The 20235-nt window shown below is 40.7% G+C and overlaps 1 long non-coding RNA gene across 1 annotated transcript; it reads right to left on the minus strand.

Moving 5' to 3' along the window:
- Positions 1-2203: 2203 nt before the first annotated feature.
- LOC147917886 (uncharacterized) lies at positions 2204-17157 on the minus strand. Its single transcript, XR_015548897.1, has 3 exons — positions 16893-17157; positions 2675-2802; positions 2204-2503 (listed from the first exon to the last, which is right to left on the minus strand). It is a non-coding gene; the product is annotated as an uncharacterized LOC147917886 (long non-coding RNA).
- Between the last annotated feature and the right edge of the window lie 3078 nt (positions 17158-20235).

A 20235-nucleotide genomic window follows, 5' to 3' on the forward strand; every position in this document is an offset into this window, starting at 1 on the left:
TAAGTGTTTCTTTGAGTTTCTCCTGTTTGGAGGTCATTTGGTTTCTTGAATCTGTAGCTTTATACCTTTTGCCAAGTTTGGGGAAATTTCAGTACTTCTTCAAATACATTCTTTTTAACCCCACATTCTTATTTTTTGTCCTCTCCTTCTGGGAGTCTGATGACATGAATGTTAGATCTTTTGTTGTTGTCCCGTAGAACTCTGAGTTTCTGTTAATTTTTTTTCTGACTATTTTCTCTTTATGGCTCAGATTGGTCATGTTCTATCGTCTATCTTTAAGTACATTGATTCTTTTCTTTATCATCTCCATTTTGCTATTAAGCCCATCAAGTGAGTTTTAAATTTCAATTATTGCATTATTCAGTTCTAAAATTTTCCTTTGATTCTTCTTTATATCTTCCATTCTTTTGCTAAGACTTTCTAGTGGTTTTGTTTTTTTGTCTCCAGTGTGTTCATAATTACTTGTTGAAGCATTTTTAGGATGGCTGCTTTAAAATCCTTGTCAGATAATTCCAGCATATGTCATCTTGGCTTTGGTGCCTATTGATTGCCTTTTTAAAATTTAAGTTGATATTTCCATAGTTCTTGCTATGATGAGTGATTTTTGACACTGTGGTGGTGGAGTGAGTGACCTTATTATCACTGATTGTGAAAATCCAGACTCTCCACTTGACCTTCCTCAATACCATCCCAAGCAAGAAGGATGAGTAGTGCCTCATTACCTCAGGGTGGGGATGGAAGTGCAGTCTTCCCACTCAACCTCTTCTGATATCACCCCAGTGGGGAGGGGGAGGGATTCCTCCTTACTGCCAAGGGAGAGTGGAAGTCTAGGCTTTCTATTTGGCCTTTGCTGATGGAGTGAGACTTCACATTTTTCCAATGTTATTTGGCTTGAATAGGGTAGCTATTGTTTAAAGGCTTCTGTCTTGCTAAGCTGTCTCTTTTCCAGTCTTTTGCCAAGAGAGAACAGGCTTTTCTTGGGATTGGCATTTCAGGGTTACAGTTTTGTCTAACACACAGCCCAGGATATATTGGTAACAAAAAACAAACAGGGAACTAACTGTCACATCATTCCTCAGACCTAGAGGTCCATAGCCAGCCCTTCTTTTATCCACCTTTTAGAATCTCCTTGTTTGTATTTTATATATAATGTCCAGGGTTTTTATTTGTACTTAGTGGGAAAAATAGAAAGAAATGTGCCTATTTCATCTTCTCTGGGATGAAAAGTCTAATCATGTGTTTTAATATCCTTTGTCTCTTCTGAGTCCATTGAAATAATGGTGAAATCTTTAAAAAGGACTTTCTGTTAATTGGTGAACTGAATCGAAACAGATACTTCCCTTACCTGACTTGAAAAACACAGTAAAGACAGATGAAATATTTTCAGATGTATTAATTACTCAAACTTGCTCAAAATTAAGATAGCAACTTCCATGAATGAGAAATGATGCAGAAACCCATAATACATGAGGAAAAGGGAGCATATATGCATCTGAAAGGAACTTTGATACCAAAATCATACAAAAACAAGAAAAGAAAATTATAGAACAGTATCTTATGAACATAGTTGCAAAGATCCTAAATGAAACATTAACAAATCAAATTCATCAGTGTATAAAAATACACCACAACCAAATGTCACTTATCCCAGAAATGTGAGAGTGGCCCAACATTATAAAAATTTATCAGTGTAATCTATCACATTGACTAAAGGCAAAAAAACCTATGATCATCTCAGAAGATATAATAAAAACTTTGATAAAATTCAGTACTCACTAATAATTTCAAAAATTTGTAGGAAACTACAGTAAACATTATACTTAAATGCTGAGCCTTTAGAAGCAATACTGTCAAAGTCAGGAGTAAGGCAAGAATTTCTCCAGTCGCTGCTACTATTTGTTAATTAGCTGGTGACTTGGCCAAAGCCACGAGTTAAGAAAAATAGTAAGATGTGTGTGGATTAGAAAAGGTGAGACAAATTATCATTATTTTCAGATCACGTTATTGCTGACATAGGAAATCTAAAAGAATCTGCAGACAAACTGTGAGAACTAATAAGAGTGTGAGCCAGGACTCCAGCAAACAACCATAATTGTCTACAAGATATTTTTCTAACTTGGCTCACAGGTTGACACTTGTTTATTAATCTTGACCTAGTTCAATTAAGAGCCAGAGAAATATTTTCTCCAAGGTTACACGGCATTTTATTAGCAGAGCCAGGATAGGAACACATATTGTGACTTCAAATCCAGTGATTTTTCCATTATGAAGTATCGCTCATTTGTAAACCAAACGTGGCAAGGGTAGAAACAGTAGTTTGGAAATGTTGTGATTTTGATTCCTGATATTCTTGGCAAACAGAATGAAGTTGGAGAGGAGGTATTTTGTAGAAAATGACCCAGCAGTAGTTTTGGAGCAGATGTTTCATCCTCATTCAAACAGTTTCCCTTTTGTGCTTCATGTCGTGGCTTTCCTTGCCCCAGAAATGACCAAGCCAAAGTTTCTGGAAAGATATAGAAGGAAACTATCTTAAGATGGGAAGGGGCCTGGATGAGGGGGAATGAGATCAGTGAAAATTCCTGGGGCACCCCATCAGATACACTCGGAAAGAGGAACCAAAAAAGAAAGCCTTTGCTGTAACAGAAAATAATTGCCCTTGAAAAAGAAAACTTACCGGCAGCATTTGTAATTAACCATTTCCCACTTCTTGAGTCATTTTGGCCCAGGAAACTCCATTCTCTCCGTTCTCTCTTATCCAAGGCTTTTCATTCTCCCTTGCTCAATGTTGCAAATCTCTCCAATCTATTAAATATTGAAAAGTATCCAGGTGCAGTCTTTAGACATTCATTTCTCTATCTAATCCAATTCCTTAGTCAATCTCATTCAGTCCCTTGGTTTGAAATACCCAATTTTATTTCCAACTCTGACCTCTTTCCTGAATTCCAGTCTTATATATCCAGCCACATACTCAGCAACTCCATCTGAATGTCTAACAGGCATCTTAAACTTCATGTGTGCCAAATCAAACTCTTGCAACTGTAGGGGTTCAGAATGAGTTGCCCCAAGATGTCCCACTTTGGCACGCAGATTATTTCAAGCTGAAAACAGTCAAGGCCCAAAAGACAAAGGAAGAAACTCGGACCTTCCCCCTAACTGCCTAAAAGAATTTAGTTAGAGGACCTGTTCCAGGAAGGGAGCTATTACCATAAAGAACTACAGGTGTGGCAGACAGGGAGCAACCTAGCAAAGTCTGTTAAAATTCCTCTCTGTATTCCATTGTTTCTGTAAGGCCCAGCAAACATTTGTTTACCAAACATTTGGTTTTTTCATATTCCTGTGAATTGCCTTCCTTCCCTTTGAAGTCCCAGACTCCTACCCCATTCTCCTTAGCCCAGAATGACATATATGCCTCATTTTACCTGACTGTCTTTAGACTTTCTCATGTTTATGTGGATTCCCTGTATGTACGTAATTAAATTTTTTTTCCCTTGCTAATCTGCCTTATGTCATTTAAATTATTTGACCAGCCAAAAGAATCTAGAAGGGTAGGGAGGAATTTCCCCTCTCCCTGACTCTTCCCTACCCTCTACCTCCTCCTCCACTTGTCTTCTTTATCTCAATAAATTATAGGACTAGTCATTAAGTTTTTCACACAAGAAAGTTATCATTATCTTTGACTCCACTTTCTCATATCCCATATCCCTTCATCAGCAAATTCTATTGGCTCCACTTTGGAAAATGCCCAGAACCCACCAGCTTCTTAACACCTTTACCAACCTTCACCACTACTATCTCTTGCCTAGGCTATTGCAATGATTACCTCACTAATCTCCTTGCTTCTACTTTGGTCCCCTATAATCTATTTTTCACAGGACACTAGAGTGATACTTTTAACACATAAATCAGATCATGTTATTCCTCTGCTTGCCAGTTGTTTATTGTATCAATTAGGATGGAATGCAAAGTCCTTTCCAGGGCTTCCAAGACCCTACATGGTGGGCTCTTGGCTACCTTCTGTCTTCTCCTAGCTCATTCCCCCTAGCTTGTTCCACATCTGCCACACTAACCACCTCACTGTTTCTGAATACCCCAAGCAGGCTCCCACCTCAGAGCCTTTGCACTAGAGGAAGGCTCTTCCCCCGGATATCCACATGGCTATCTCTTCCTTAAAGAGAGTTACTTAATATTACCTATTAGAGAGGGCTTCCTTGTCCTCTCAATAAAACATCACTCCTTGATCTTTTACTCTCTATATGCTTACCCTGCCTTATTTTTTTCCCCGTAGGATCTACCACACTAAAATTTAAGGACTATAAGAAGAGGGACTTTGTCTATTTTGTTCATCACTCTATTCTCATCAACTAGAATAGCGCCTGGTACATAGCAGATCCTCGTTACATGTGTTAAATGAATGAACGAGTGTCCTGAGCAAAGAACGAGTGTCCTGAGAGATAAAAGTTGAGTAATTATGAACGATACCCAGCATTTCCTTCTTCCTATTTGGAGAGGAAAATTGGGAGCAGAAAAGCGGAGGGATTTCTCAGGACCTCAGAACTCCATCTTCTGTGAGATTGGTACAGTGCAGAGCAGAATGTGAGGAAAGATTCAGAAACCCTAGGGAGGTGAGACAAAACTTATAAAAAACATAATGCCTCTATATTTCTAGGAGGAATTCTGTGTCATCTCACAGTGCAAAGTAGTTGTTGCTTTAAACCACGACAGTACTGTTACAACACATCTAATTTCTAAAATACCTTTTTCAATAGTTACTTCTTTTTCAAAACACCTATAATTAGAGTAGTTATACAAAAGTGGCCATAGGACAAGCATAGCAGTCACTTTTCTTATGATGTGATTGTGGATTCAATTGTCATTTAAATTTTTCCTTTGTAAAATATATAAGCTTGACATTAAAATATAAAATAGATAACTTTAAATTTCAAGCTAAAAAAGTATGGAACATTTTGATGCTTTTCTCACTAATATATTTTAATCATGATTTGATCAAATTTTTGACATCTTTAATAGAATGCTTCTTTCAACTTACTCTGAAATATTTATATTAGTTTTAAAATGTCCCTGGGAATGCACATAATTTTAATAATTAATTCTTTGAGACTTCATAAAAACCAGGGGCAGACCGTGGGAAAATTTGTTTCCTTTTTTTTTTTTTTGGTGAGGAAGCGTGGCCATGAGCTAACATCCATTGCCAATCTTCCTCTTTTTGCTGAGAAAGATCAGCCCTGGGCTAACATCTGCGCCCATTGTCCTCTATTTTGTGTATGGGATGCCTCCACAGCGTGGCTTGATGAGTGGTGCAATTGTCCACGTCCGGGATCTGAACCTGCGAACCCCAAGCCGCCAAAGCAGAGCGTGCACGTGAGCTTAACAGCTATGCCACCTGACCAGCCCCCAAGTGTTACTTCTATTTATCGGCTGGTGGCTTCCCTGCAACTTAGCCACAGAGTCGACACTCCTGTTGGCAGAGCTACCCATTGAAACCTTCAAGCCCAGTGCCTGAAGCTGGTATCACATCTCTTTCCTCTGTGGGCACTGGTTCCCCTCCTGCCCACTCACGAGTTTGGGCTCTGCTGATTGTCATGTCCTGTTCAGATCAGCTGGCTATGAGTCTATGGCTGTGCTTTCCTAAAACTGCCCCCAGTTTCTACAAGTCACTTCTAATTGGCAGAGGTGAGAGAATCATTATTAGATCTCATATCTCTATTGCTCATTCCAGTTGTCATGCTCTTTCACTCACATTCTCTCTCTGGGTGCTGCCAATCACGTGTCATGTCCTTAGGGGAAGGGGATCCTAGGAAAAAGGGTTACCCCTTTCCTGTGCCCAGGACAGTGCCTGGTGTGACCAGACCCCTACACACTGACCCCGAACACCTAAAGATCTACCTCAAGTACTATGGTGGAGGCACTGGACCGAAACTCTGGTGCTCTTCATTTGTCATTAACACGACTTGTATCACCCACCATATTATGTGTTGAAAATATAATTGAAAGATATTTGTCTGCCTTCAAATAAACCATACTCTGCTGGAGGAAATATATACACAAGGCAACAGTTACAATGCAGAGGGCAAAGACTGTGACGAGTGAAGTTGAAGGGGCTATTGGGGCACAGAGTAGTTCTAATGGAGGGTCCGCCACTGCAAGTCGTCTCACTTCCTGTGATTCATAGTTTCTTCACCTGTAAAATCAGAATAAAGCTGCCTTCTCTTGCCTACCTCATGGGTTGCTGTGGGGGCAAAACTGTAGAATGGATGCGAAAGCACTTTGTAACTCCAAAGGGCAATACAGTAGTGACTACAGGGCATATAGGGTGTCAGCGGGAGGGGACAGTCCTGTAATAGCTGTTCTGTGCAGGCTCCTGGAGGTTTCACTGAGTTTGGGAATTTATTCAGATATCTATAGCTCAGAGCTATCCTAGTTCAGTTTCACAACTTCTGAAATATGAAAAGCAGGACAGAGGAAAGGAAAGCAAAGGAGCCTTGGGTACCCCAGGTCTTGTGCCTGCAGCAATGGAACATCCTTCAATCCCAAAGGACTGGAAAGTAGAGTCCTTTCAGGTAGGGCTGGTCCCAGACCCTCTCTCTGCTGATCTTTCACACCAGTATCTCAGAACATGATTCTTCTCTGGGTATAATCTCCATTTCTCCTGCTTTAACATACCATCATTTCCAGACTTGGTTGGAGGAGAAAACAATTACAAGGCTTCTCTTCATTCAACCCCTTTGAGAAGATGGGACAGAGGGGAGGAGGTGATGTAAGAAATGTCCAATGTGCTCATTGTCAACCCATTTACCCACAGATGGTCCATATTCCACATTACTCACAGCACCACCCCCGTGCTCACTCCTCCCCTCTGCCTGACTCCTGCCTCTCCTTCTCTTACTCTGACAGTATTGCCCAGTGAGTGGACAAGCACACAGACGCTCCAGCCACACTGCCTAGATTTGAGTCCTGGTTCTGTCCCTCCCTCTCAGTTTGGCCTTGGGCGAGTTGACTTCCATGCTCTATGCCTCAGTTCCGCATCTGGGAAATGGGGATGACCATAGTACTTAGTCCACAAGATTGTAAGTATTAAATGAGATAATCCACATTAAAATAGCATAGAGACCACCTCCCAGTAAGTTCTTAGTAAACATTAGCTATTATTTTAATTAATTCATTTAAAATAGCTTCTAAGCACTTATAAAGAGCCAGGCCTTGGGCCTTAGACATAAACAGATGGAGTCCTAGTCCCAGTCTTCATGTGAGGGACGCTGGTGAGCCACATGCCTGGCCTGTCTTTCCACTTACCCTGTACTGTCCATGTGGATGTTCCAGTTCCTTCCCCACTGCAGAAAAGCCACCTGATCCCTTCTGGCAGGCCACAGCACCCCTAACTGATACTTCCTCTCAGATTCTCCAACTCTTTGCTGCCCTCTGCTGACACAGGTGTGTGTGCCATGTGCCAGGCTTGGGCAGGAGAGATGGGGGAGCTTGGTGGGGGGCTGAAGGGTGTGTGGGGGTTGACAACCATGGAGATGTCTACTACATTTAGTCTCCATTTTCACAAGGCTCATGCTATCAATTGTAAATTTTGACATTGTATTTTATACGGTCACACACTGCATAACATTTCAGTCAACAACGGACTACATATACAATGGCGGTCCCATAAGATTAGTACCATACAGCCTAGGTGTGTAGTACGCTGTACCACCTAAGTTTGCCTAAGTAGACTCTATGATGTTCGCACAATGACGAAATCAACTAACGACATTTCTCAGAACATATTGCCACCTTTAAGCAATGTGTGATTGTATAATGTAAGTCTTTCTCAAAAAAAAAAGAGCTTGGAAGAAGCTCAACATTTGTCAATTGCTTAGCAGCTGTGCAAATTAGTACAAAAAGATTTAAAAAATATTTTGGGAGCTGTTTTGTGGAAATTAAGGGTGGTTTTTATAGAAAACACTATATTTTTATGTAAAGAAGACAGGCAATGTGAACACATTAAGACCAACTCCCACGGCCCCAGGCTCAAGCCTCGCCCTAGCTCCAAGCCAATCCTCACAGTCCCAGCCTCCAGGATGGCTCCCTCAAAACCAGATTCCTGGCTCACCCCAGCACCTGACTGGTACCCACGGCCCCAGATGCCAGGCCCATCACAGTGGTCCCCAGCACCTGGTTGGCCCCTGTGGTCCCAGGATCCCAGTCTGCCCATGGGGACCCAGGTCCCAGTCTCATCGCCACAGACTCATGCACTAGGCCTAACCAGTGAACCCAGGCTCCAGGCCTGACCCGTGAACCCAGGCACCAGTGTACCCAAGCACCAGGCCTGCCTACCTGCTGACCCAGGCACCAGACTTGCCAGTCCAAGGATTCCAGCAGCAGGGCCACCCATCATCTCTGGACAGGCTGACTGTTGAAGGGCTTTGCCTGCTGAAGCCAATATTGAAAGACTGGGAGAGATGCCTAATTTCTCAAATGTGCAGACACCAATGCAAGCCACAAGGATATGAATAATCAAGGGAACATGACACCACCAAAGGAAACTAATAAAGTTCCAATGGCTGACCCTAAAGAAATGGAGATTTATGAACTGTCTGACAAAGAATTCAGAATAATCTTCTTTAAGAAATTCAGTGAACTATAAGAAAACACAGATAGACAACTAAATGAAATTAGGAAAACAATGCATGAACAAAATGAGAAGGTCAACAAAGAAATAAAAACCATTAAAAAAAACAAATAAATAGAAATCCTAGAATTGGAGAATACAATAACTAAACTGAAGAATTCAATAGAGAGCTTCAACAACAGACTTAACTAAACAGAAGAAAGAATTAGTGAACTAGAATATAGGTCATTTGAATCATTCTGTCAGAGGAAAACAAAGAAAAAAGAATAAAAAAGAGTGAAGAAAACCTACGTGAATTATGGGATACCATTAAAAGAAACAATCTATGCCTTATTGGAGACCAGAAGGAGAAGAGAGGGAGAAAGAGGCAGAAAGCTTATTTAAAGAAGTAACGGGGGGCCAGCCTGGTGGCATAGTGGTTAAGTTCACACACTCCGCCTCAGTAGCCCAGGGTTCACAGGTTCAGATCCCAGGCACAGACCTACACACCTCTTTTCAAGCCATGCTGTGGCAGGCATCCCACATATAAAATAGAGGAAGATGGGCACAGATGTTAGCTCAGACCCAATCTTCCTCAGCAAAAAGAGGAAGATGGGCAATGGATGTTAGCTCATGGCCAATCTTCCTCACCAAAGAAAACATGTTAAAAAAAAAAGAAGTAACGGCTGAGAACTTCCCAAATCTGAGGAGAGATTTTGACATCCAAGTTCATGAAGCTAATAGGTCATGTTCCTGTTGGCCATTTGTATGTCTTCTTTGGAAAAATGTCTTTTCATGTTGTCTGCCCATTTTTTAATCAGATTATTTGTTTTTTTGCTATTGAGTTGTATGAGTTTCTTATATATTTTGGATATTAACCCCTTACCAGATAGATGGTTTGCAAATAATTTCTTCTATTCAGTAGGCTGCCTTTTCAATTAGTTGATTGTTTCTTTTGCTGTGCAGGAGCATTTTAGTTTGATGTAGCACGACTTGTTTATTTTTGCTCTTGTTGCTTGTGCTATTGGTGTCATATCCAATAAATCATCACCAAGACCAATTTCAAAAGGTTTTCCCTTTGTTTTCTTCTGGGAGTTTTACAGTTTCAGGTCTTAATTTAAGTCTTTAATCAATTTTGAGTTAATTTTTGTGAGTTGTTAAGATACGAGACCAATTTCCTTCTTTTGCATGTGAATAACCAGTTTTCCCAACACCATTTATTGAAGAGACTATCCTTTCCCCATTGAGTGTTCTTGGCTCCCTTGTCAAATGTTAGTTGACCATATACGCATGCATTTATTTCTGGGCTCTCAATTCTATCCCACTAGTGTATGTGTCTGTTTTTATGCCAGTACCATACTGTTTTGATTACCATAGCTTTGTAATAAAGTTTGAAATCAGGATGTGTGATGCCTCCAGCTTTGTTCTCCTTTCTCTACAGCTTGCTATGGCTTAGAAAATTGGTAAGGATTGCTATGGCTATTCATGGTCTTTTGTGGTTCCATGCAAATTTTTCTCTTTCTGTGAAAAATGCCACTGGCATTTTGATAAGGATTTCATTGACTCCATGGATGGCTTTGGGTAGTATGGACACTTTAAGAATGTTAATTCTTCCAATCCACAAACAAGGAATATCTTTCTATTTATTTCTGTCTTCTTCAATTTTTTTCATCAATGTTTTGTAATTTTCAGTATACAGATCTTTGCCTCTGTGATATTGTGATTTATAATAAGAAATATATATTTGGTCTTCATCCACTGTTCCTGGCTCACAGCTCCTCAAATCCGTGGAATTTCCTAAGTGTTGAGAGTGATAAAGGTGTCTTTTGTTGTTAATGAGTTAACTTTTGGAAAGCACCTGAGGATGGAGGCTGGTTGACAGTGGAGCCAACCATGTGATTAGATGGTTGGAACTTTCAGTTCCCACCCCCTGACTTCCAGGGAGGAAAGGGGGCAGAAGATTGAGTTCAATCGTTAATGGCCAATGATTTAATCAATCATGCTTATGTAATGAAGCCTTCATAAAAACCCCAAAGGACGGGGTTCAGGGAGCTTCTGGGTTGGTGAACATGTGGAGATGTGGGGAGAGTGGTACACCTAGAGAGGGCATGGAAGCTCTGTTCATGGTAGTCTCTTATGATGCTTTGTATTTCTGTGGTGTCAGTTGTAATGTCTCCTCTTTCATTTCTGTTTTTATTTGTTTGAGTCTTCTCTCTTTTTTCTTATTCCAAATGAAAGTTTGTCAATTTTGTTTATCTTTAAGTGAGATGGCATATTTACTGGAACATGCAAGAAATTTACCTCTTGGGAATATAAATACATGGTCAGAATTATAAACAGTTCTACTCAAATAACGGGAGAAGCAGAGTGTGACTAAGAGAATAGTGTGATAACGGTGAATGCAATTTAATTCCTTTTAGTACATTCACAGAAAAGTAGAGACCATTGTTTTAACCCCTTTGTCATGAACTCCCCCCTCTGATGATTGAGGATGCCTGCAATTCTGGAAGATACAAAGGGGGAGAAGGTGTTGGTACCTCTGTCTACACTTCATTAACCTCCAGAAAGGATCTGCAAAGGTTAGCTAACGGTGAAGTTCGAGGGAAGTCCCTAAGAACTCCCTAACTTCTGACCCTAATTGCAAGTTCAAGGACATCCCAAAACTACACTTAATTTTGATAATTCACTAGAAGGACTCATAGAATTCACTAAAAGTTGTAATACGCATGGTTATGCTTTATTACAGGGGAAGGATACAGATTAAAATCCGCCAGGGGAAGAGACACATTGGGGCAGAGTCCAGGAGGGTTTCAAACATGGAGCTTCCAGTTGTCCTCTTCCCATGGAGTCATGGACAGCATTAATTCTTTCTGGCAATGATGTGTGACAATATTCATGGAGCATTGCCAATCAAGGAAGCTTACCCAAGTCTTGGTGTAGAGTCAGTTTTGAGGTTTCATCATTTAGGCACCCATACGGCTGATCTCAATTTTCAGCCTTTCAGGAGGTTGAGCTGATATGTATGATGAAAAGCCCCCACCCAAAATCACATTTTTTATGTGGCTCAAATCTGCTACCCTAAATCACATTCTTACTATCTGGCTGGTGCAAGTCCCCTGGCAAACAAAGACACTCCCATTAGGCTTGATACTCCAAGGGTCTAGAGATTACCTCCCAGACTTGGAAGGAAACCATCCCTGGGTTGGCATACTTGTTAGAGATAAAGCTGGATAGACCAGACAAGAGTGAGAGCTGCCTTGAGACTCACTCTCCTGTGAGGGAGCAATAAGTCCAGGAGGTAAACAGTGGTGATTTCCACAGTTAGATGGCTCGGTAGGGGAGCACCACCAGCAAGAGTAGGCCTGTAATTTTTACTTTCTACCTCAAAAATGTCATAAAATACTTCAATAATATCTGTAGAATTGAGGAGGATGGAGATTATGACCCAAGAATTCTATAGCCATTCCAAGTTGTCATTTTATACACGTGAAAAAAGAGGAACATTCTTAGATGTACAAAAAATATACCATTCTTGTGAAGTTGTAGTTGTTAGGGCACTAACTGAATGAGCTAAATTCACTGCATATTTAGATTGGTATGCCAATTGCCTACATTGATATCAACTTTCTCTTCTTGATATTAGAAAAATTCCCTCATGAATAATATGATGGGGTATAAATGAAGATACAGAAAACACAGTGCATCATTCAGGGACCAGATATGAGAAGAAAAAGGATGAAGGACACAATTTGGGGAAATACCAGTAATAAGAATGAATACAGGAAATAGAATCAGAGAGGTAGAAGAAAAGGAGAAGTGGTGTCGTGGAGAAAAGAGTACATAAAGTTCTATGGAAGGAGTGATCAATAGGTCAGATGTTGAGGAGAGGCCCAGGAAGACGAGGGCTAAAAATGGCCATTGGATTTGGCACCAGAAAATCATAGTTTCAGGGGCTTGGGGAGAGCAGAGGCCTGTCTTCTTTGGATTCAGAACTGGATAGGAGACGAGGAAACAGAGACAGTGATTGCAGACTCTTCATTTTTTTTTTTTTTTTTTTGTGAGGTAGATCAGCCCTGAGCTAACATCTGTTGCCAATCTCCTCTTTTTGCTGAGGAAGACTGGCCGTGGGCTAACATCCATGCCCATCTTCTTCTACTTTATATGGGACGCCACCACAGCATGGCTTAACTAGCTGTGCGTCTGTGCGCACCCAGGATCTGAACCTGCAAACCCCAGGCTGTCGAGGCAGAGAGTGCGCACTTAACCGCTTGCGCCACTGGGCCGGCACCCTGTGGAATCTTCTTTCAAAGAACCAGATTTCTAAAGGGAGGAAAGAAGGAGAATGCAGACTCAAGAAGAGTTTTGTTTCGTTTGAAAAATGAGAGAAGTATCACCACAACCCTGTGATATAGATATTATCATTATGCCCATTTGTGAAATACGAAATCGAGGATCAGAGAAGTGAAGTCCTTAGTCCAAGGTCTCATATGTGCTCCACAAAATAGCACTCAGAGCATCTACTATTTTCTTCTTCCTCTGCTCTGGCTTACTGCTGATGCCTAATGTCATGATTGTTGCTGCTTGATAGTATCACCTACCAAAGACACCACTACCACTGCCAGTAACAACCAATGTCTATGCCAAAGTCTTATGTCCGGAGCATTAATGTTTGAGTCCAGGGTATTTTTTCTTGAAACTCTTAGTATTATTTTTCATAGATGCCAGATATCTGGGAACAATAAACGTATTGCGTGAAAGAAAAATGGTGAGAGAAAACTGAGCATTCTTATCGCTACCACTACAGACAGACACTACTCTTTCTGAGACAGGTGGAAGCAAGGTTAAGGTGGCATACGTAAATTCATTTTTCTGTGGGGCATGCAGTTGACTAATTTTCATGATTGAGGGCCTCAATCATATCTGTGGGGTAGGCAAGATCATCAACTTAGAAAGGGAGATGAGATGTGATGGACTACTTGAGGAGGGTGTGAAGGTTTGCAATAGTCTCTGAGGATAAGGGACAAGTAAAAGCATTATTGGCAACACTGAAGAGAGTGAGGCTGAGGCCAGACACCGTATGTCTGGTGTGATGACAGTCAACAACACTCAAACCTGTAGTCTCCATCACTGCCTCCTTGTCCTGCCTACATATTTCCTACTCAATCTTCTACAACATGGCTTTAGCTCCCACTGGACAATGGGATTTACCTTCTCCAAGGTCTTGCACAATCTCCTAAGCAGCCTGGAGTGATATAAACACACTTGAATTGAATTCCAACTTCATTTCTTACTAGTTATTTAAATGTGACTATCTTGACTTTTCTGATCCTTGGTGTCTTCATCTGTAAAACGAGGACAATAATGCCTACCTCCTAGAGTCCCTTTGAGGAATAAATGAGATAATATAGGTCAAGCCCCTTGTCCAAAGTCTGGCTCATGTGCTTATTAGACAGTAGTTCTTTTCCCCCAACTTTGCCATATCCTGTAATTTTTCCTCAGTCTTCCTTACCTTCCACCTTTTTGGAATAAACTAATGATATTATTTTGCAATTTAATTGTTCGGCATTCAGAACACGTTTTCCTATAGAATGTTGTAAACCACGTTAGACCATATCATCCGATTTCCTGTTCTCAGAAGGGCATTGGATGTGTATATTGTGCATGTACTCGATGCTAATGTATTGTCCCATTTTTAATTCAGGGACATGCAATGGGCTGGAACATGGGAGCAAATTGATTCTGAAAGGTTTTCAGGTTTGTCAAGTTTGGGAGAATGCAGTCAAAGAATACTCTCATAGAGTCGATTACCAGATAGTCACAATTTACCATCCATGCCGGAGAAAAGATATTGTCACATCTGGCCACATCCACAGGCTGAGGATTTTCCAAATGTCATCCGGGCTTTTGCTATATTAAGGGTGTTCATCAGGCAGGAGGAGACATAAAACTATATTTGTTCTTCCAGTTACAAAAAGTGACCTGAATAAACACAAGTTGAATAAATAACCATCTACACATGTAAATACATAAATGGTGATCAGATTACCAGAATAGATCGGAGGACTTATCCAGTCAGAACAGAAGGAAAGTAAAGAGTGAGCCAAGAAGAGAAAGATGGCCAAGACATTTTGGAGAAGGGTATCTTCTAAGCAAGACCATTAAGGTCCAGATGGCACTCTCAATACATGGGAGGAAAAGATCAATGGGGTGTGAGTGGGAAAAACCCACTCTTCCTCCTGTGTGTTACTCCTTTACTCTCACACTACTACCACACTCACAACTCTTCTGACACCAGATATGTGGTGGGGGTAGGGGGTTCCCACATCAAGCAGTTCTCTGTGACACCAGCTGGGTGTTTCACAATTCAATTCAGCTCTGACGCTAACCATAGTTAGTGCAGGCCCCACAGGTTAAAGGCTCAGTCCCACGAGACTGCCCCATACTTCAGAAGCCAACTGCAAGTCGCAGGTCCTCAAGTTACCCACAACTTCTGTCCAATTTGGCTACAAATTGGAGGTTCCCGTGACCACCCTCCTCCCCCCGCCTTGGATTTATTTGCTAGAACAGCTCACAGAACTCAAGGAAACACTTGTATTTACCTTATAAAGAATATGATAAAAAGATACATATAAAAACAAAGGTAAATCTGTGAGGTGATGGATATGTTAATTAACTCAATTGTGGGAATGCTTTCACAATGTATATGTGTATCAAATCATCACATTGTACACTTTAAATATATTACGATTTTATTTGTCAATTAAACCTCAATAAAGTTGAAAAACAGAAAATGGAAAATAATTAAAAATTGAGTTCCAAACAAAGAATTTATTCATCAAAAAAAAAAAATAGCCAGATAAAAAGATACATAGGGCAAGGTTTGGGAGGGTCCCAAGAGCAGGAGCTTCTGTCCTCATGGAGTTGGGGTATGTCACGCTCCTGGTACGTGGATGTGTTCACCAACCTGGAAGCTCCCTGAACTCCATACTGTTAGGACTTTTATGGAGGCTTCATCACATAGGCACGATCAATTTTAACTCCATTTTCCACCGCTCTCTTCTCTCTGGAGAATGGGGGATGAGGCTGAAAATTCCAAGCTTCTAATCATAGCTTGGTCTTCCTGGTGACCAGCCCCCATCCAGGAGCCCAACAAGAGTCACCTCATTAGAGCAAAAGACATTTCAATCACCCAGGACATTCCAAGGGTTTTAGGAGCTCTGTGTCAGGAACCAGGGTCAAAGACCAAATATTAGAACAAAAGTTGCTCCTAGCACTTTATCGCCTAGGAAATTGCAAGGGTTTTAGGAGTTCTGTGCTAGGAACTGAGGTCAAAAACCAAATGTTAGAATGAAAGATGCTCCTATCACCCCCATTTACAAGGATTTTAGGAGCCCTTTGTCTGGAACCAGTTGCAGATCTCTCTCTCTCTCTCTCTCTCTCTCACTTTTTCTCTCTCATTATTTCACGGGGTGTTTGCCTCAGTTCAGGCTTATTTATATTTCATCTGATAAGGTATCACCACACTCTGGCTAACAAGAATCAGTCGGTGTCTGGGGCTCTGAACCAATGCACACTGAGTCCTTAGAATAAATTGGTAGGCCCCCAGTGGGGAAGGGTTGCTGTGAGTTTCTTCCAGCCACACTGAGTTCTACTGGGGAACTCACATCACTACTTGGGCTGGTGCCTGGACAGATCCATGGGATCCACTTCAGCTGGGCCCAAAACACCCTTGGAGCCACTTTCAGTTAGTTTGCAAACGTTTCATGAGTCAACTTTAATTTTGATAAAATAAGATAAAAAGAACAGAATTCTCAGTCTCCACAATGATGAAAGGGACTCACAGCTTGAGTGATGCCCTTTAGATATTGTCACTGGAAGGTTCCAGATTGCCTTGTTCTGGTGTCCAATATGTTTGATTTGGGAGGGCATCTTTGGGCTTAAGGAAGAGGAGAAGATAAAAAAAAAAAATGTTTCCCTACATAAAGAGATCTTTGTGCCAAGTGGCTGACGTGTGTCAACATTAGGGAGTGGCTCCTCTTTGGAACCAAGAGTTCTTTCAAACAACTAGAAGGGAAAGTTGTTTTCCTCCATTTCAATCTGATTCTGAGACTTTCTATTAGTGACATTTTCACCTCTCCCCACAAAATAATGAAGCATTCTAACAACATCACTTTAAAAGAACTTAAAACAAAACTATGCATTTTTATAAAACCTGATGAAAAATAGAATTTCAAACAGTGCAGCCACAAAAGTATCTGTGTATCAAAACCACGCATACCTCATGTAAGAGCTCCAGCCTCTTCAGCCTTTCCTGCCTGGTCGTTTGGACTCTCTTTTTTTTGCAGGGTTTTTCCAATTTTGCCAGCATCAGCTTTCTCCTTTTCCCCTTCGTGTATCTTCTCTTCTTTCTTTGCAAGTGCCTTTTTAGGTTTGGTTTCTAGCTTTGCAGGAGGGGGTTTAGCAGATGAGCTGTGGTCCTTCTCAGCGGTCTGTCTTGGCTTTATCACCTTTAGCATCCCATGAAACCTTGCTCTTGGGCATGGTGGCGGTGGTGGTAGGACATAAACGCTGGGTGGGGTTGAGGGGTGGATGACAGGCTTTGGCCAGTCCAGAAGTTGCTCTTGCCTCTTTCTCTTCACACTGTTCACCACTTTTTTTTTTTTAAAGTTTAGACTTCCTGTACCCACTTGTTCACTTCTCATTTATTTTTCAACTCAATGCAAACTAAGATTTTTCCCACAAATCATTTGAAATTGATGATTTATTAAATCCAATGGAGACTTACTCTTTTTGAATACATAGTAACAGATAAGAATAGGAAAAGAGAATAAGAAGGCTTATTGTAAAAAAATCAAATAATAAAGGGTAAAAGCTTTACTCAAACTTTCCACCTTGTCCCTGAGTTAGGCATGAGTTTCCAGTTTTATGTAAATTATTTCAGATCTTTTTATATGCATACAAACCATATTATGCACAACCCTCCCCACAAGCACAGATTTTAACAAAAATAGGAGTCTATCGTATGTATTTGCCTGCAATTTTTTTCCTCAACAATATATCACGGACATTTCTTTTAGATCAATACATTCTGTTCTGTGTTCTTTTGCATTACAGTTCCATATTGTCCCACAGTATGTTTATACCATAATTTATTCACCCAACTTACTATTGACTGGCATTTGTAGGTTATTTCCAACTTCTTTAATTATAAATTATGTTGTAATGAACATCATGTTATGTTTCATTTACCCTTGTGCAATTGTGCCAGTATGTTTGCATGTAGATTATTACAAGTAGAACAGAGTACCAAGGGTATTATGTAGTTAAAATTTTGACAAGTAACATCAAATATCCTTCCAAAAAGACTGCACCAATTTATACTCCCAGAAAGAGTGCACATGTCTAGTTTCCTCTAATTTTGTCATCACTGGAATCTATCCATTAAATTATTTTTTCCAATTTGATGGACAATACTATCATTATTTGTTTAATTTGCATTTCCTTGATTCCTAATACGAATATGCATTTTTTATGTTTATTGGGCATTTTCTTATTCTGTAAATTACCTGTTTATATATCTTGCAATGGACACATCTCCATAACCTTGTTACATTTCATTTCTGCAGCATTTGACATTGTTAACATCTCAATTCTTCAAATTCTCCTATTTCCTATTGACTTCCCTTAAAATGCTCTAATTTCCTCTTATTTTTGTAGCAAATTTTTTTAATCTCCTTTTGTGTATGCCTCTTCCATTACCATTCCTTAAATGTTGGTATTACCAGGATGCTAGAGACTGAATGCTTGTGTCCCCCTCAAATTCATATATTGAAACCTAATCCCCAAAGTGATGGTATGAGAAGGTGGCACCTTTGGGAAATGATTAGGTCATGATGGTGGAGCCCTCATGAATGGGATTAGTGCCCTTATAAGAGGCCCGGAGAGCTTCCTCCCCTCTTCCACTATATGAGGACACAGCAAGAAGACAGCTATCTATGAACCAGCAAGTGGGCCCTCACCAGACACCAGATCTGCTGATGCCCTGATCTTCGACTTCCCAGCCTCCAGAACTGTGAGAATTAAACGTTTGTTGTTTAAGCCACCCAGTCTATGGTATTGTTTTGTTTTGTTTTGGTAGCCCAGATGGACTAAGACACAAGGGATTCCCTTCTCAACTACCTTTTGACTTCACATATTCTTTCCAAGAGAGTTCATTCTTGTACATGGTATGACTTCACCATAATTTGTGTGCTGATAATTTATATAGCTGGTACATAGTTCAAATCTCTCTCGTGAGCCCCAGATCCATATATTCAACTGTATCTTAAACATCTTAATCTTATCATCTCTCATATCCCAATTTGTCCCCTCTCCTATCCACTGAATTGATCACCCTGAAGCCAGCAGCCAGACTAACTTTTCTCTCTCCATCTGCTGCCGTACAAAACCAGGTGTCAAGTTCTGCTATTTTGACTTCTCTTCATCCACCACCCCTGCTTCAGCTAAGGTGTTCATTATTCCTTAGCTGGCTTCTTCCAGTAGCTTTCTAATGTCTCCTTGCTTCTAGTCTCATTCTCCTCTTCATGAGTTCTCTTTCTAATCTGTGAATTGAAGTATATCTGCTCAAAACCCTTTAATTACCTCCACTTGAAAGGCTTCAGGATAAAATCCAAACTCCTGATCATGTACACTAAAGCCTTAGCCATCTGGACCTGGTTTCCTTTCCAGTCTTTTCCTTATTTCAGCCACACTAAAATATCCTCAGTTCTCTGGGCTTCTCAGATATTATCCATGTTCATCTTCCTTACATAATACACTTCCCCTTTTCTACAAAGGAGCCATACCTATTCACTTATCTCTCAGCAGCCTCCTCTGACCACACACAGTTTGTATTAAGTGGCCTATGTTCCCCATTTCACAACCACATTTTAATGCTTTGCTTCTCTGTCTATTTCCTCCATGAGACTATGAGTTGCTTAAAAGCAGGTAGTAATGTGGCTTTCATTTCTACAGCCTCACATATAGCTCAAGAGACATCCAGTAGATATAGCGAGGGAGGAGAAAGGAGAAGAGGAAAGGAGAATCTGGCTTTTGCCTCCACTAAAATGGCTCTCATCAAGGTCAATGTTACTAGTGACTACACAATTACTAAATGCAACGGACACACTTTCTGCTAATTTGGATACAGTTTTGAAGTTCTTTCCCTTATTTTTTGAGATATTACTTTCTCTTAGACTCCCTTCTATCTAGCTGACGGATCCTTCTCATTTTCCTCTTCAGGATCCCTTTCTTCTGCTTGCCTCTTAAATGTTAAGCCTATCCCCAGGATGTTGTCCTGGGTTCTTGCTATTTTAGCCTCACTGGGGACTGTTCAAGCTGGAGCCTACTCAGACACCTGCAGTGTTGGACTGCCCCCTATAGGAACCAGTGAGAGGCCAGTCAGCCAGTAGCGCTGCTCCTCCCAGGAGGGTTATTTTCTGCTGGTTAACCCCTCAAATGCTTTAGCGAAACTCTGGAAGCAGCACTTGTGGTGACTCATGAGAGGATCTGAGCAAAGCCCACCCACAGTTTACTTCACTTTCTTCTTTTACCCGGTTCTCCTCTCATTTGACTTCACCTTC

The sequence above is a fragment of the Ceratotherium simum genome, chromosome 2 (genome assembly GCF_057802395.1).
Source record: "Ceratotherium simum simum isolate JZ-2026a chromosome 2, ASM5780239v1, whole genome shotgun sequence".
Lineage (NCBI taxonomy): Eukaryota > Metazoa > Chordata > Mammalia > Perissodactyla > Rhinocerotidae > Ceratotherium > Ceratotherium simum.